This window comes from Pan paniscus, chromosome X, assembly GCF_029289425.2.
Source record: "Pan paniscus chromosome X, NHGRI_mPanPan1-v2.0_pri, whole genome shotgun sequence".
In the NCBI taxonomy this organism is placed as follows: domain Eukaryota; kingdom Metazoa; phylum Chordata; class Mammalia; order Primates; family Hominidae; genus Pan; species Pan paniscus.
The window spans coordinates 111,355,504-111,374,823 of record NC_073272.2 but is presented as its reverse complement, the minus strand read 5'-3'; the positions used below and the strand labels follow the sequence as shown (position 1 = coordinate 111,374,823).

Genomic DNA, 19,320 nt, shown 5'->3' with positions numbered 1-19,320 from the left:
CCTGGTACGCTCACAAGAGGCGACAGAAATGGCACAGTCAGAAAAAGGCAAGCCAAGTCCTCGGTACCTTCTGGCAATTGAATCCACATACCAGAGAGGGAGGCCTTGATCTCTTTCTTTGGCCTCCAGAATGTCATTATACCAGGGGTATATCCAGAAACCCTCTGAAGTATTACTGAGTAGACCAGATTTGTCTTCAGTGCCCTTGTCAGAACTGTCTTTTCCAAGATCACGCCAAATCGAGTGGTTGAGGCTTGACTCTACTAAGTCAACTCTGCTGCAAGGCTCAACAAATATCCCATAATGAAACAGCATGCAACAATTCAATAAATAAACCTCAGGCTGAAAAAAAAGAAGTGTCAATGCAAGCATAATCTACCAAACACTTAACAGATTTTAGATAATACATGGATGCAAACATCACTGCAACATGAAGAAACATACAACAACCTTGGCTACATGGGTATGTACTGAAGTATCTGACAATGAGGAAGTAGGAAGGATGGAAGAAAAAACATTATTTTATTTTATTGACAGAGTTTCACTCTTGTCGCCCAGGCTGGAGTGCAATGGCATGATCTTGGCTCACTGCAACCTCCGCCTCCCGGGTTCAAGCAATTCTCCTGCCTCAGCCTCCTGAGTAGCTGGGATTACAGGCGCCCACCACCATGCCCAACTATTTTTTATATTTTTAGTAGAGACAGGGTGTCACCATGTTGGCCAGGCTTTTCTCGAACCCCTGACCTGAGGTGATCCACCCGTCTTGGCCTCCCAAAGTGCTGGGATTACAGGTGTGAGCCACCATGCCTGGCAGAAAAAAAAAACATTATTTTTAAGGGGAATATTGGCTTTGGAGGCAGAGAAACCTAGGTTTAAGTCTAAAAGTTTTCTTGCCTTAGATCACTTAAGCTCAATATGACTCACTTTCCTGATCAGAAATAAGGATGATGACAATAAGCAAGTATTAATTTTGTGATGTAGACAATGTTTAATTATGGGGAGATGCCCTATTGATTTAGTTTTTAAAAAAGTATGGCTTTTGAGTTTAAACATAGATTTAAACTGCACTTCTGATACTAATTGTATGGCATTGCAGAAGGTACTTATTCTCTCTAAACCTGAGTTTATTCATTTATATTTTGAGGATGATGTTGACACCTATCTCAAGTGGATGCTATAATAATCAAACAAGATAATGTTATGAATGTGTTTTATAAGCCATGAACTCCAAGACAAAGAAAAGTTTTCTTTTTTTAAAAAAAAAAAAAACCCTTTGATTAGAGTGGCCAACCAATCTGATTTTCCAGGAATAAGGGGTTTTCCAAGACCCAGAGTTTTCAATGCTAAATATAGAAAATCTTAGGAAAACTAGGATGAGTTGGGCACTCTAGTCTTGACCAACCTTTAATTAGGCCAATGTCCTCACTAGACCTTAACTGAGATGACTAGGTCTTAACTAGATTTAGGCCCTGGCTCTGCCTTAACTAGACTCTTACTAGGACTTAACTAAGCTTAGCCGTTTCTAGACCTAACTGGGTTAAATAGGCCTTAAATAGGCCCAGGCCCTTGCTACACATTAAATTAGAAATGAATAGGCCTTCTCTAGACTTAGGTCCTGGCAATGCCTTATCTAGACTGATTAGATATTAACTAGGCATAGTCCCTGGCTAAGCTAACTGGGCTGTGGCTAGGACTTAACTAGGCATAAGCCTGGCTCCACCTTCACTGAGTTGACTAGGCTTTAACAAGGCTTAAGGCCTGCATTTGCCTTAACTAGACTCTGACTAAGCTTTAACTAGGCTTTGGCCCTGGATAGGCCTTAACTGGGCTGGCTAGATCTTAACTAGGATGACTAGGCCCTAAGTAGGCTCAAACTCTGGCTAGAACTTAACTAAAGTCTGACCACAGCTTTTCTAGGCTTAGACCTTGACTAGGCCTTAACTGGGTCCAGGTTATACCTTAACTAAACTCTATGTCTCCTCTAGACTTATGCCCTAGATAGGCCTTAACCATGCTTTGTCTAGGACTTAAGTAGGCTTATCCACTGGATAGGCTATAACTGGACTAATTAAGCCTTAACTAATATTGGCCCTTGCTAGTCTTTAACTGGGCTGACGAGGCCTTAATTGTGTTAACTAGCTCTTAACTAGTCTCAGGTCTTTGCTCTACTTTAACTAGACTCTGACTAGGCCTTATCTAAACTTAGGTTATGACTAGACCTTACCCAGGCTTAGTCCTTGGCTAGGCTTCAACTGGCTTCTGACTAAACCTTAACTGGGCTTTGGCCCTGGTTAGGCCTTAACTAGGATGGCTAGGTTTAAACTGGGCTCAGGCCATTGCTACACTTTAACTATATTTTGATGAGGCCTTAACCAAGATGGCTAGCCTTTAATTAGGCTTGGGCCCTGGGTATACCTTTAAAAGACTCTGTTTACGCCTTAATAAGCTAGGGCCTGGCACTACCTTAACTAGTTTCTGATTAAATACTTAAGTAGATTTAGGCCTAAACTGGGCTCTGACTAGGCCCCTAACTAGCTCTGACTAAATATAAACTAGGCTTAGGACATGAATAGTCCTTAAAAATACTCTGATAATACCTTAACCAAGTCAGTTAGCTTTTAATTAGGCTTACACTGTGGCTATACCTTAATAAAACTCCAGCCAGGCCTTAAATAAATGTAAGCCCTGGCTGTACCTTAACTAGTTTCTGCCTAATACTTAACTAGACTTAAGCCTTACCTAGGCTCTGACTTCACCTTAATTAGGCTTAAGCCCTGACTAGGCCTTAACTGGGCTCTAACAAAGTCTAATCTAGTGTTAGGTAATGGCTAGGCCATAACTGGGCTTTGACTCACACTTAACTAGGCTGAAGCCCTGCCTACACCTTGATTAGGCTTCATTACATCTTAACTAGGCTTAGGTCCTGGCCAAGTCTTAACTAAGTTCTGATTAGGACTAAACTATATTTATGACCTTGCTAGGACTTAAGTAGACTAGGACTACAACATAATTAGGCATAGACCCTGGCTAGGGCTTAACCTGGCTCTGACTAGACCTAAATTAGACTTAGGCCCTGGCTAGGGCTGAACTGGCTTCTGACTAGACCTAACCTAAGTTTAGGCATTGGTTATGCTTTAACAATACACCGATGAGGTCTTAAGCAAGCTAGCTAGCTTTTAACTAGGCTTAGTCCTTGGCTATACTTTATCAAAATTCTGACAGGCTCTTAACTATGTTTAGGCCCTGGCTAGGCTTTAACTGGCTTAACTAGACCTGAATTAGGCTTAGGCTCTAGCTAGGTCTTAACTGGGCTAACTAGGCCTTAACTAGGCTAAGGCTTTGACTCAGTCTTAACTAAGTTCTGACTAGGACTAAACTATACTTATGATCTTGCTAGGACTTAAGTAGACTGGGACTGGAACTTAACTAGGTTTAGACTCTGGCTAGGGCTTAACTGGGCTGACTAGGCATTAACTAGGCATTGGCCCTGAATAGGCCCCAGTTGGGCTGACTAGAACTTAACTAGGCTCTGACTAGACCGAAATTAGGCTTAGGCCTTGCCTAGGGCTGAATTGGGTTATAACTGGACCAAAACTAGACTTGGGCAACAACTATGCTTTAACAATATCCTAATGAGGTATTAACCAAGCTAACTAGATTTAACTGTGCAATCTAGACCGGAAGTAGGCTTAGGCTGTGACTAGGTCTTTTTTTTTTTTTTTTTGAGACGGAGTCTTGCTCTGTTTCCCAGGCTGGAGTGCAATGGCATGATCTTGGCTCACTGCAACCTCCGCCTCCCAGGTTCAAGCGATTCTCCTGCCTCAGCCTCCTGAGTAGCTGGGATTACAGGAGCGTGTCATCATGCCTGGCTAATTTTTGTATTTTTGGTAGAGACGGGGTTTCACCATGCTAGTCAGGCTGGTCTTGAACTCCTAACCTCAGGTGACTCTCCTGCCTTGGCCTCCCAAAGTGCTGGGATTACAGGCATGAGCCACAGCGCCCAGCCGGCTCTGACTAGGTCTTAATTGGGCTGACTAGGACTTAACTAGACTTAGGCTCTGTCTCCACCTAACTGATATCTGAGTAGGCCTTAGGTGGGCTTAGCCCCTGGTGAGATTGTAACCAAGCTGCCTTGGCATTAATTGGGCTGAGCAAGCCTTAACTAGGCTTTGGTCTTGGCCAAGTTCATGGCTAGAGCTTAACTATGCTTAAGCCTCAGGTAAACCTTATCTAAGCTGAGGTGCTGGCTAGGCCTTAACCAGACCTTGGCCTTGGCCTTGTCTTGATTAAGCTGTCATCAGACCTTGGCTAAATTGCAGCTACTCTTTCGTAAGGATCACCTCAATAATATCCTACCTCTAGCCCTCAGCTCCTCCAGTTTGTATCTGCCATTACCTCAGTTATCCTGCAGTTTCAGGCCGTACTCTGGGTCATAAAGAAGTCAGAGACAAGACCCCTACCTTACCATACTGCAACAGGAAACAGACTGCTTGTAGGCTCTTTGCAGCCAGAGGTACTTACAGTATAAAACAGGAAGCAACCCCTGAATTGACACTCCCAAGAAACCAGGGGGATACTCTTTTATATAACACTCCACCCAGAATTATATTTTTATTTCAGCCAATGAGAATGGTCTGTAAAACTTCTTCCAGGACACTGACATTTTGTAATAAGTTTGTAACAAACTTAAAACATAACATAGCATTCCTGAGTACAGTACAGCAGCAGGTGACTCTATGGCTTTTGCCCATAATGTGCAATTGACAGTTTAGAAGAGAGATCTTCTTACCTACCTTACCACACTGCAACAGGAAACAGACTGCTTGTAGGCTCTTTGCAGCCAGAAGTATTTATAGGATAAAACGGGAAGCAACCCCTGAATTGACACCCTCAAGAAACCAGGGAACACTCTTGTATGTAACACCCTACCCAGAAGTATATTTCTATCTCGGCCAATCAAAATGGTCTGTACAACTGCTTCCAGGACACCAGCATTTTGTAACAAGTTTGTAACAAACTTAGAACATAGCATTCCTCAGTAGGGGAGGAGACTCTACTGCTTTTGCCCTCAATGAGCAATTGGCAGTTTACTTACCTTAACCACACTGCGACAGGAAACAGACTGCTTATAGTCCCTTTGCAACCAGATGTATTTATAGTATAAAACAGCAAGCAAACCCTGAATTGACACCCCCAAGAAACCAGGGGATACTCATGTATGTAACACTCCACCTGGGAGTATATTTTTATTTCTGCCAATCAGAATGGTCTGTGCAACTTCTTCTAGGACACCGACATTTGGTAACAAATTTGTAACAAACTGAAAACATAGCGGGCCAGGCCCAGTGGCTCACGCCTGTAATCCCAACACTTTGGGAGGCCGAGGCAGGTGGATCATGAGATCAAGGGATTGAAACCATCCGGGCCAACATGGTGAAACCCCATCTCTACTAAAAATACAAGAAGTTAGCTGGGTGTGGTGGCACATGCCTGTAGTCCCAGCTACTCGGGAAGCTGAGGCAGGAGAATCACTTGAACCCGGGAGGTGGAGGTTACAGTGAGCAGAGATTGTGCCACTGCACTCCAGCCTGGTGACAGTGTGAGATTCTGTCTCAAAAATAAAATAAAATAAAATAAAATAAAATAAAATAAACAAAAGAAAATCACAAAACAACAGCAACAACAATAAAACATAGCATTCCTAAGTACAGTACAGGAGGCGAATCTACAGGTTTTGCCCACAATGTGCAATTGGCATTTTAGAAGAGAGATCAGCAATGCACTAGAATTGCAGTAACGGGAGTGTAAGCTTCACCAAGCTGAACTTTGAGCATTTGTAGAACCTATGAACTCTCCACAGTTAGTTATCAGTTCCATTGTGAGGAAGTAGCCAGTCTGATATATGCTGGCTTGGCCTGCTATAAGATACTGAAATACTTGGTTAATGACCCAACAACAGGATGATAAATCCAGACCAGAGCATAGGTAGTCATTCTTGTCTATTAGCTTCATGGATTCCTAGTGATGAAAGACTGGTAATTGGTTCCAACCTTGGCTATATTATTTAGTTTGGGAGCATGTATTTGTATATACATACGCCTCCTAGTAAAATGCATTTGATTCATTGCACATTAGGAGTTCACTTTGGCCCAACTAATCATTTTTGTCATCTGTACCAAGTTATAAGTTAAACTTACATAGGCCTGTACAGTCCTATTAACCTTTTCAAGTACACAGTGACTTAGGTATCAGTCCTGCATGGACTAACTGAAGTTTGTAGGTACCATTCAGAGCAAAGCAGGTAAGCAGCTCTGTTCACAGGACAGTGCCCAGACAGGGCCTGTGGCTGTGGGATGTAACCAGTCTTTACATTAAGCTATGTATAGCAGTATGTCAAAAGAACTGATCTGGGCACCAGAACTAGAAAGTTAATACATTCATTCATTCATCCCACAAATATTTATTAATCACCTACTGTGTGCCAGATATTATCCTGAGACTGGGAATATGATGGCAAGCACATATAGCCACAACCCTTAACCTAATGGAGTTCTCATTCTACAAACAAAATCAGGAGAGGATCTGCACAGCCATGAGTTGAAGCCTAGATTAAAACAATCTGTATGATACAGGGCAAGGACAGATGTGATAGGTAAAGCCTACAATGACAGAATAGCTGTAGGAAAATAGCCATGTGGTTAAAAAAAAAAAGCAGCAACAAATGAATATAATCTTCATTTTAAAAATATGAAAACAGAGATTTTTCCTAATATCACCACCACCACTACCACGTCATTCTGAGAAAGTCATTTATATTTTTTGGTCTTCGGTTCTTCCTTCTATAAAGTGGAATCACTTACCCATTTGAGAAAAAAAAAATGAAGAGGAACTTGACTAGATAAGTAAATCCTAAATCACACTAGCACAATGGATAAGAGCCACAGGCTTTAGAGTTGAACAGATGGGGGCTTGAATCTCAGCTCTTGTCATCTTGTAGCTATATGCCCCTGGCATGATTTAACCTGAATGAGCCTCATATTTCTTTCTCTGTAAAAAGAGGATAGATACTAATCATGCCTATCTCGGGCTGTCATGGGGACAACACCTGAGAAAACATGGAAAATGCTTACTGCAATAAATTGCCATGCTCTGTTAAGAAACAGGAAGAATGAGCTATGCCTTGCACAACCTCGATTCTTTTTATTTGGATGCATCACTCTTTAGTGTCTTAAGAGTATTTAGCAGGTACTTGATAAAGATGTGCTGACTGGTTTATTGGACTTCACCATAGGGCAGTAAGAAGATTCAAGGGCAATAGCAAGGACCAAAGCCTGGAAAAGGTGAGAGATCAGGGATTTTACTTATTCTCACTCCTAGTTCAGCTTAACCCACATCCATTCATTCCCTGTGACCATAACAAATAAACATCTTCCTGGGACCACAGGCCCCATTGGGATGATACATAAAGTCTCAGGAAGACATTTCAAGTTCAACCTGAAGAACGAGAGTCAACGTCTCCTGAGTTCTCTGCTCTGAATGAGCACTGAAACCTTCTCTACCTTTTTTTTACAACTCTCTCTTTTTCTGATGTCTCCATTCTCTGGCCAGTCTCTGAGGAGGCTACCAGCAGAATTACAATCTCATATTTGAAAGATGCTTTGAAAAGAATAAGTATTAGTAACTATTAGTTGCACTGTATGAACAAATTCATAAATACTTCCCTTATTGTTGCAGAAACATTACACACTGCTGCTGTAACTAGACCTCTTTCTAGCTTAACTTTGATATTCCGGATCATAAGGGAAGTATGTTGGTATTGTTTCAGTACTTGCTGTTTAAGTGCAAGTACGGAGCCATTCACTCGCTCCAGGAAGAAGCAAAGAAAAGAATGCCTTTAAGGGTCTCAAAATTGAAAACAAATAACCAAGAAGGTTACACATGTCTTTCTGTAGGCTGTGAACTGGGTAATAGTGTTTCTCACTCAAGGAAGAATTTGGATTGCCCCTGCTGAAGGACAAAGGGATAAACAGACTAGGCCCAGATCACCTAAAGCAGTTGTTCTCAGGGCTGATTTCCCTCCCCACCACCCCTCCACCCACCCGTCTGCCCATCAGGAGCATTTGGCAATGTCTGGAGAGGCTTTTGGTTGTCACAATTGAGGGGAGGTGCCATTGTCAATTAGTGGGTAGAGGCTGGGGAAATACTAAACACCCTACAGTACACAGAACAGTCTCCAAGAATAAAGAATTATACAGCTCCCAAAGCCAATAGTGTTCAAGTTAAGAAAATCTGACCTGAAGAATCTTTCCATCCTAACAACCAGCAAATATTTCTGAAGGTCTTTCTTGTGGGCACTGTGGTTTACTAAATAATCCATAGTCTCTGCCCTAAGGAAGCTTAGAGTCTAACAGGGAGATCAGCCAATCACACTGAAGCAATCAGGAAATAATGCAGTATATCACTTATCACTTAGTTTTTTTTTCTTTTTTTTTTTCTACAGTGTGGTCTAGCCTCTGGGTATTATAGGAGCATTTTTAAATTTTATTTTATTTTTAATTGACATAATTATATTTATTTATGGGATACAATGTGATATTTTGATATATGCTTACATTATAGAAGGGGGAGAACAGCAGGCATATGAAGTTCAGGAAAACTTCCAAGAAGAGTTGGATCTTGAGCTGATGTTTGAAGGAGGCTACTACTCTTTCCCTTCTCACTGCTGGAAGAAAGATGAATCTAAGCTTGCTGCCCACACTTCTTTACTTCCCACTCTCTATCAGTATCTTGTATTCTGATTTCAGGACTCCATAGAAAATTATTTTTCGTAATCACCAGAACCTATCATCTATCCTCAAATATTAATCTACATCAACCCTCATCTTTTAAAAATTTCGTTCTTTATTGACTTCTATGACATCATCATTGTGTTCTGGTCCACTTTTGACCTCTCGTGGCTCAGCCTCAGGTTTCTTTTTACAGCCAACCTACATAGGTAGGTGTGCCACCACCTCCAGCCTGCTGCCTTTTTCTCTCTCACCGTTTCCTCTTAATTATTTTATTCATTCATTTATGTCCCTTCTCATTCCACAAAGGATTTGCAGTAGTTACAATCTCATGCTATGCATTTTTCCTTAATTATTATACCAACTCCTGTGGTTTTACCCATCATCTCTATATAGGCAACTCCCCAAGCTGTGCCTCTGACTCTGACTCTGATGTCCTTCCTACACACCACACTACCTGCCTGATCACCTGCTGAACACCATCCATACATACCTCAAATCCAACATATCCTAAACTTGAGGTTTACCCAGGACCTAGTTTTAGCACTGAAAGTTCCGTGTCCTCGGAATTCCCTCAACCCCAAGCAAACCAGAACACTAAGTCACCACAACTAAAATGAACTCAACAGTGTCTGTTCCAAACCCATTCTTCCTCATGAGCTCCTAATTCCTCTCCATCATTTTGTAGCAGAGATATCCTCCTTCTGCATAAACTTCAACTCCTCTTTGCCTTCCACCTACTCATGCAACTGATTGCTAGATATTGTCAATTTTATCTCCAAAATATCTTCTTTAACGTCACTTCCTTTCAACTTCCACTGCTCTAATTCAGGTCTTTATTACCTCTAACCTATACAATTACAGTAGACTCCTAATCAGTCCGCCTGCCTCCAGCCATGCTATCACCCTACTCCCATCCCTTTTGCCAATTCATCTTCCAAACTGCAAAGATTGATCATTCTGAAACACAAATGTGATCATCCATAGATAGTATTTTTCTAATCAATATTGAAGTTTTACAGAATGAACTCCGAGAACAGCATTAAACTCAGGCTCCCAGGCATTTGAGCATGATGACTACACAATATGACACCTAAGAAATGTTGTTATGAATGACTAAAATACACGGAGTATTAATATGAGCTGTAAGTGAAAGGGAAAATCAAAACAAAACAAAAACCACCACCATACCCTTGAGAAGCCAGGAACTGAGTTTGTCGGTTCCAGTTTTGCATCTTTTCATTTCTTCAGAGAAGTATATGATAACCACAGTTAAGGAAAGTAAATATTGCCAGGGAATTCTGGGTGGTAGAGACTCATTAAAGCCTTGATATTCATATGAAACAGAATCATCTGGAAGTCATATTAAACAGAAACTAAACTTGAGAGAGAATTCACTTGTTCCCTCAGGGCATTAGGTCTTAACTGATCTGTGGCCCTACTCCCTAATTACCTCTGCTGCAAGAGCCATAGGCTTTCCATCTCAGACTGGCAAGGAAAAAGAGAATTTACCTAAACGATGTTTATATCAGTGACAGGAAATATGTATCCCACTTGAATAAGGGGTACGGCGTGCCCAATATAGATTATGAAAAATGAAAAACTGCCAGGAGAAGAAGGCAAGTGCTTTCCCTAGAGGAGAGAGAGCTCATCCTTTCCTCTCTCAGGAAAACTTACCTATCCTCTGTCTTCTCTCATAGACTTGCAAGTGGTAAATTGTTTATGAAGCAACTCACCTTAGGAGTCAGGGGTTGACCTTCACAGAGATATTAGAAAAAGATGGCTACCAGAAACATCAGAGCTGTAATCCAAAGGCTTACCTCTCTAATGGTAGGAATTTTCATCACATGGTAGGTAACCTCCTCTTCCGTCTACATAATTAAGAGATAGCTCCCACCTCTTCAGAAACCTCTTCCAACTATGGTCCTGCAGTTTTTGTTTGCCACATTTGTCTTTTCTAGTTTTTTTTTTTCTCCCTAGCTTAATAGGACATTGAAACATTGTTGTGTTTCATTTATCTCCCAAAGACCTTGCCTCTGAAATTCATTATCCTTGCATTTTAGGTACTTCCCAGTCAGAAACACACATGCACACACACACACACACCACAAACAAAAACACATCCCTTCTTTGTTTAATAGCACTAACACCCTCCCTCTCCCTCAACCTGGGAGATGTGAACAGCCATGGTTGCTACCCTAAAGGAGTTGAGGATCTAATCAGAGGCATCAACCAAGCCCAACTAAGAACAAAGAAGTATATCTGACAGTCATTATTTTTTTCTACAGTTGCTGCAGGAACTAGGAGAATGGGGAGGTCAGCATAAACTGCAATCTTTAAGAAAACATCACATTAATCAAAGAATGGAATCAGAGTCCATTGAAGTGCAACACAAGGGAAGGATTTTGAAGACACCAAAAAAAAAAAAAAAAAAAAAAGAAAGAAAAACATCACAGAACTGGGGACTTTCTTCCTGGGCCCTACACATACACACTTCATTGTGGTCATATATGGTTCTGGCTTAAAGCTTTTAATGGCTTATACTAGAGTGAATCCCCTGCTGTCAGTCCCCCTCCAGGCCAAAACCACCCTGTTCACCGCCCTGTCCTGCTAATCCTCATACTTCTACCTCTGGCCCTAAACTTCAGTCTTTTCTTCAACAACTCAAGGCACTAGAAATGTCATCAAGAATAAGAAACAGACAAATACAGGTATTTGGTATTTAAGTGAACATTCACTATGTGCCAGGCACACAGCCACATTCTATCTGTTCTCATTACTACTCCAAGTAATTTCACTACCATTTTTAAGAGTTTACTATGTGCCAGGCAACCAGAACTGTGCTAAGAACCTTTCATGAATAGTAGCTCATTTAATCCTCATAGCTACCCTATCAGCAGTATTATTATTCTCATTTTACAGAGGAGGATACAGAGGCACAGAGAAGTAAAAGAACTTGTCCAAAGGCACACTATTAATAAATGGCAAAGCCAGAGTCGGACCTCATGTCTGTCTTACTCCAATGCCTACATACCAGAGACTATGTAGTATTATGGTTACAGCAGGGCTCAGAACTCTTTCTATAGAGGGCCCATAGCAAATATTTTAGACACTGTTGACCTTATGGTCTCTGTTGTAATTACTCAACTCTGCATAAAAGCAACCACAGGTAATACATAAACAAATGAATGTGGCTGTATTCCTATAAAACTTCATTTACAAAAGCAGACAATGGGCTAGATTTAGCCCAGAGGCTATAGTTTGATCACCCCAAGTTAGAGCACTAGTGGTGTACTCAGATAGACCTGGGTTCAAAACCTGGCTCTCACCACTTACTAGACAAAACATTTAGTCTCTCTGTGTCTCAGTTTCTTCAGCGGTAGAACAGCAACAATACCACCCTCATAGAGTCATCATGAGGATTAAGGATTAAAGGCATGTCTGGCACATAGTCAACTTCTCAGAAAGTCATTATTATTAAAAGCCCACCACATGCTGGTCCCTAGAAGGACGGAGAAAGGACATGGATTAGAATAATTACAACTCTCTTTAAAATCAAGCTACCAGGGCCCCTACGGTCTTGATACTCCACAGAAATAATTACTCTCTCGGGATTCCAGCTAATTTGATTCTCCCTTCAGCTACATGAACTGTGTTCTCTTGTGAGTTTAGTTTCCTGTTGCAGTCATTAGCAAGAAAGTCTCTTGACTTCATTATAGCTTTTGTCAGGCACTGGGAACCCTATCATGGTAGAACAGGAATCTGATTTTGTTATTATCTGTTAGGTGTTCCCTTCAGGAATGAGATTCTGACCACTGAAGTCATGCCTGTGTCCCAAGTACTTGGCATGGGGCCTGGCACAGAGTAGGTGCTCAGTGAATGTTGCTGGCTTAATTGAGCTGGCTACATTTGGGGTGGTCTTACCTGGAAACAGATGGAAAATGACTTCTTAAAAGCCCTCTGAGCATTGAGGATCCTTCCTTTCTCTACCAGAGAAAGACAGAATGTGTGGTGAGGGCAAGAAAGGTGTAGGAGTATGGTGGATGGTTGCAGGGGCAGGGAAGAACAGGACACACTGTTCCTGGTTACATTAAGCACACAGGAGCCAAGATGCATTCATGTCTTTAGGCCATGTTCCTGAATAATCACCTGGTAAAAGCCATTTTGAGCAAGTTTTTTTTTTGCTTTTTTATTTCAAATTTTATTTATTTATTTATTTAGAGACGAAATTTTGCTCTTGTTGCCCAGGCTGCAGCGCAATGGTGCGATCTCGGCTCACTGCAACCTCCGCCTCCTGGGTTCAAGCAATTCTCCTGTCTCAGCCTCCCTAGTAGCTGGGATTACAGGCACTCACCACCACACCCAGCTAATGTTTTGTATTTTTAGTAGAGACGGGGTTTCACTATGTTGGCCAGGCTGCTCTCAAACTCCTGACCTCAGGTAATCCACCCGCGTTAGCCTCCCAAAGTGCTGGGATTACAGACATGAGCCATCACACCCAGCTTCAAATTTTATTAAAGGGCACACGTGTAGGTTTGTTACATGGGTAAGTTGCTCAGTGCTGAGGCTAGGGGTCTCAATGATCCCATCACCCAGGCAGTAAACATAATACCCAACAGGTGGTCCTTCAGCCTAAGCCCCCATTTCTCCCCTATCTAGTGATTCCCAGTGTCTGTTGTTCCCATCTTTACATTAATGTGTATTCGATGTTTAGCTCCCACTCATAAGTGAGAACATGTGGTATTTGGTTTTCTGTTCCTGCGTTAGTTTGCTTAGGAATTACCTCCAGCTCCATCCATGTTGCTGCAGAGGACATTTCATTCATCTTTATGGCAAAGTATTTTATGGTGTCTATGTATCACATTTTCTTTATCCAATCCACTGCTGATGGGCACTTGGGTTGATTCCATGTCTTTGCTATTGTGAACAGCACTGCAATTAATATGCAGGTATAGGTATCTTTTTGATAGAATGAATTATTTTCCTTTGGGTATACACCCAGTAGTGGGATTGCTTGGTCAAATGGTAGCTCTATTTTATGTTCTTTAAGAAATCTCCAAACTGCTTTCCACAGTGGCTGAACTAATTTGCATTCCCACCAATAGTGTGTGTCTTCACTTCTCTCCACAGCCTCACCAACATCTGTTGCTTTTTGACTTTTTAATAATCGCCATTCTGACTGGTATGAGATGGTATTTCATTGTGGCTTTGATTTGCATTTCTCTGATGATTAGTGATGTTGAGCATTTTTTTTTCATATGTTTATTGGCCACTTGTATGTTTTCTTTTGAGAAGTGTCTGTTCATGTCCTCTGAATGTAAGCTTTTTGCTTTGAATCAAAACCATGCTTAGGCAATCTTCCATCTCAGCTTTGAAAAATACCCTGAGATACCTCAACTTGTCAGTCAGCCCTGAAAAAGCCATACCTCCTGCAATCCTGACTTGCCAATCTTTCTCAATGAAAAATTCTCTCTTTTATCTACCAAGTTGTCTCCAACCCTCTAAAATGTGTCTTGTATAACAATTCAGTTTGTTCACTCTGGAATTTGTTAGACTTATTTGTAGGATCTGACTATACAATGAGGACCATACTGAGTGCAATTGGATGTATTTCTCCAACACGTTATTCCTCCCCTACCTCACCATCCCTACCGCCTACTACCACCACTATCAGTCTCCTTTCCAGAATTCTAAGCCAGTAATTGGCATGACAGAACATACCCTCAAAACATTCAGAGGAACAAATAATGGAAACAGTGCTGATGCATGCAAACTCTGTCTAGGCATGAACGAGGTATTCTAGTTCATTCTGTGTTGCTAATAAAAAATAGCTGAGACTGGGTTATTTATAAAGAATAGAGGTTTATTTAGCTCACAGTTCTGCAGGCTGAGAAGTTCAAGGGCATGGCCCTGGTTTCTGGAGAGGGCATTTGTGCTGTGTCACAACATGGCAGAGAAGGTCAAAGTCAAAGCAGACAGGTGTGAAGAAAGGAAAGCCTGAGGGACATCCTGGCCTTATCACAACTCACTCTCAAGGAAACAAATCCATCCCTGCAAGAACTAATACAGTCTTACAGGAATGAGAACTCACTCCTGCAAGAACAGCCATTCATGAGGGATACACCCTCATGACCCAAACACCTTTCACTAGGCCCTACCTCCCAATACCACCACACTGGGGATCAAATTCAAATTTAGTTTTAGTGGGGACAAACAAACCATGCCCAAACCATAGCACATAGAGTGTGTCAAATCACATATACAGTCACTTCAAGACTACATATCCAGAAGTGACAATTCTACATCTCGTAAGTCATAATGATGAAAAGAACTAACATTTATTGAGTGCTTTCTTGTTTAATTCCTATAGTAATCCATCATGAAAAATAATAACACTGGCTTCCTAGTTGCCAGGCATTTAATTAACTCTCTTAATCCTCATAATGACCTCATGCCATGAGTTACTATTGTAATCCTCATTTTGCCGATGAGGAAACTGAGGGCTGGAGAGGTTAAGTAACTTGCCCAAGGTAATCCAGCCAGGGAGTGGTGGGGCTGGAATGTGAACCCCAGGTCAGTCTGTCTGACTGCAGAGACCAATCTCCTAACCCTACCACACTACCTTATTAGAAACATCTTTGAGCATGCAGCCCACATTATCCTGTTATGATAAAAAAAAGCATGCATGAAAATGCCTGCTTCCATCTATTTGGTGTTGAGAATGTTTCAAAGCACTTTCCCATCCCTGATGCATTTGATCTTCACAACAGTCCTGTGAGGAAGACAGGCATAGGCAACACCACCATTACATAGATAAAGACCAAACACAAAAGCTTGCCCCAAGTCCCACTCCACAAATGAGAGACCAAGCCAGAGTCAGAGTTCAATGTACAGTATACATTTTCAAAATGTGTTCTTTGGTATAGCTAGGGATTAAGTCTCCGCCACCTCCTTCACTCTGATTTCATCCTGAAGATTTGAAAGGAAGTGGGCAGCCCACAGCAGGTCATTAAACCCTCCAGCCAAGCTTTCCTATAAATGTAAAAACTACTTGAGTATACCTCACTTTGTCTTCCACGTACCCCAACCCTTCAGGATCTGCAGTACCTGACCACATCCTGTGTCTTGAAAGAAAAAAAATGAGGGACCTTGACCCTTAAAAACTGGACACACTGAAGGTATGAACATATCTCATTGTGGATTTCTCGCTTTAAAAACATTTATTGGACAATTACAGGTCCAAAATTCCAAAACCCACCTGGCAGGTGAGCAATACTCACCTGGCAGGGGAGATATCATGATCACCAAGCCCACCAAGTTCTGAAAACCAAAGTTTTAAAAAATAAATTCCCTATCAAACCTCTCATATGGCAGCAAAACCTGACATGCACTGATGGGAGGCAATTTATGGTGTTTATTTATCCCATTGCATCTAAGCATTCCCAGGTTTCACTGCTGAAAATTTATTGTGTTTGATTATAGTAGGGTTGCCAGATAAAACATAGGACACAGTTAAATTTAAATTTCAGATAAATAATGAATAATGTTTTTGTATAAGCATGTCCCAAAATTATAAGGGGCATTTAGTTATACTAAAACATTTTTGCTGTTTAGCTGAAATTCAAATTTAATTGGGCATCCTGTATTTTTATTTGCTAAATTTTGGAACTCTAATTATGGGTGCTGCCTGAAACCTCACTGGGAGTGTTATCTAATATATGGCATAGACAGCATATTACTGTTCTAAAATCTGACAAATTTAGAATTCCAAAACAAATCTGTCCCCAAGAGTTTTGTAAAAGGGATTGTGGACCACTGGACCTATAGCATCCTCCCAGCACTGGGCTTGGTACTTCATGGGGACTCAGCTCCCAAAGAGCAACAACCTCTCAAAGAATTATCCCATCACAATGCCTTGCCTCTTGAGCTTTCATTAGATTTCCCCTCTGCTGTCTTTCATAGGTCATTAGCATGCTTTCTGCTTTGATATATTTATTCTTCAAGGTATTTCCCCTCTAGTGTCCTGATTTAAACTAGTAGGACTGCAACCCACAGCTGACCTAACCACACTTTCTATGATTTCTTACTTGGCTTTAGTGAGTTTCCAGCCTCTCCTGTTCAATTGCTCTGACATGCTATGTCACTTTCTTCCTTCCTGGTAAGAAGCTTTCCAACACAGACTCCCCTTTACTTCCAGAACTCTCCTCTGTAGTAGGCAGTGAGCTCCTACCACCCTCTGCTGCCATCTCATGGCTACGATAAGCCATTGCATTAGTCTTAATTCTGTTGCACTAGTTCTTTTTAGAGTCCATCACCGCCAACACAGAATTATAACATCTGCCAGGAAACCCCATTGGGCTAATTCTGACTGCTGTATGCACTTGCAAATGGAAAATTATACTTTAAAAAAATATGCGTTCTAAAACAGTTTTCAACCTCCTCCTTCAACCTAGCCTCACCTTCCTCCATTTAGTTCTAAGTAGTGAGGCTTAGCCCTAGTTTGAAATTAAAGATAGGGCTTCCAGTTGACTGATTTTGTGAGTCTGCACCTGTGTTGCCATTGATATTGGCAGCCCAGCTTGGGAACTAAGTCTGCTAGCTAATTGCAACAACAGAGCCAGCTTAGAACAAAATGTCTCAGTAATCCTTGGGTAAGAACATATCTTCTTTTTAAAAAATAAAACTAGCCATGGATTAGTGATCTGAGTGGTTAAATATTAAACTGTGCTAGACAGAGAGTACATGTAAAAGGTAGGGGCTATTTCCAATCATTATCTGGACCTAAACTTTTGTCAAAACCTATTTCTTGATCTCAAATGTCTGCTGCAGTGGTTTACAAAAAAAAAAAAAAAAAATGCTGCACTGCTTAATGAAAGTATGACTCAGCAAGCTCACTACAATGGTGAGGGAAGAAAGGTGCTTGAACATTTCTTCCTCTTCGGGAACTTTTGCATTGCCACTGATTTCCCCTTTTGGGCGTTTTTCTCCTCTTCAGAGCCCAGCTTGATTGGCAACTAAAAACAAAACTCATTCTCTTGAGGGTCATTTCTGTAGAGGCAGGTTTTTAAACACATCCTTAACACACAACCGGACTATCTTCTGAAGAACTGAAATCTAACACAGTACACATTGGGCCCATTTCTATGTGCAGCCATTCACTGAACGGAGTAGGATGCAGTTCTTAAAAGATCAGTAGACTTTTTCAAACCTCCCAGAAAGGCCCTTACCTCAGATCTTACTATAGCCAGTAACTGCTGTTTCTTCCTGATCCTCACCTTCACCTCTGGTATAGGGGACGACTCATTCTCACCCTTCAAATTTTCTTTTCCTCTAAATGGACTAAAGGAAGAAGTGTTTACAGCTGTAAGTCTCCCAGCTCAAAGTCAGCTGATTTCTTTTAGGAAACATGGGAACATAACTCATTGCCAATTACTTTAGAGAACCACAGACCTATACTGCTTTATAAACCTCTGAATATTAAACGTTTCAAGGTGACTTTTCTTTCAGTCTCACCTATTGCACTTTTTTGTACACACCTAAAAACTTAAAATAATCTGAAAATAACCAGTTAGGTGACTTAACTGTGAAACTGACTTGTTTTTATCCTAATGCTTTTCTTGCTGATAGCTTTCCCAGCAGGGAACAGGGTGGACTGAGCAGGGTAACAAAGATATTTCTCCTCTGACCATTGTCCATTCCTAATGGAGCCACTGGAAGCTTACAGCTGTGGCTTTTCTCTACCTCACAGCCTGGCTTATTTCTCAAAAGCCCATCCCCACGACCAGATCCTCTGCTTCTATGAGGGGACTTTCCCTTTTTTTTCATTGCCTCCTCAAGGAGTGGTGACTCAATTAATTATCAGGGAGGTCTATCTGTACCTCATTATTCTTAAATGAGCACTTAAGTACAATGTTTGACATCCAGTAGTCACTCAAATGTTAGATGTTGTTATTATTACTATTTAACCTCTCTGAGCCTCAGTTTTCTCATCTGTAAAATGGATGTAATAATAGTACAAACTTCCTAGGTTTGTTAATACATATAAACTGCTTTTAAAAGTATCCAAAACTTAGAAAGTTCTGTGTACATTTTATCTATGACTATTAAAACTTCTATTAGAGAAATAATTTAAGGACATATAGACTGCAAGGTGAAAAGAGAAACGTGTGTGTGGGTTTGGGGATGCTGCGGCGGGGAAGAGTTGTGTGTGGATTATGTGTTTGAAATATGTTTTAGCGGCCGAAGAGAAATGCCCACTAGGCAGTTAAACATTCAGGTGTAAATTTTAGCAGGGACGGAATGAAGAATTTTTTCACTTTAACAAAAACAGTAAATGCCTGTAAAGACCTTTGGGGGTAAGAAATGACATATATAGAAGTGTTCCTCCACTTCCTAAGCTTACCGTCTACTAAGAAGGCTGAGTCACTGATTCTACATAGAAGTACACATAACACCAGGTAGGCTCTGAGAGGTACCACAAGGAAAAAGCAAAGTGGTATGAGCTCAAGGAGAGAGAGGTCACACCTCTGGCTGA

General features: G+C 41.2%; 2 protein-coding genes across 6 annotated transcripts in view; one reads left to right on the top strand and one right to left on the bottom strand.

Annotated features, from left to right (window-relative positions):
- Positions 1-12,107, bottom strand: part of TRPC5OS (TRPC5 opposite strand) — a 29,289-nt gene extending 17,182 nt beyond the window's left edge. The window contains exon 1 of one of the 5 annotated variants that reach the window (XR_008955222.2): positions 10,464-12,071. The gene's annotated coding sequence lies outside the window, so the exon portion shown is untranslated. Of the gene's footprint in view, positions 1-4,521; positions 4,581-4,793; positions 7,501-10,463 lie in introns of those variants that run through there. The other 4 variants (XR_008955223.1, XM_057301136.2, XM_057301137.2 and 1 more) reach the window with 4 other exon arrangements.
- Positions 1-19,320, top strand: part of TRPC5 (transient receptor potential cation channel subfamily C member 5) — a 309,990-nt gene that overhangs the window by 191,514 nt on the left and 99,156 nt on the right. The gene's annotated exons all lie outside the window — the stretch shown is intronic.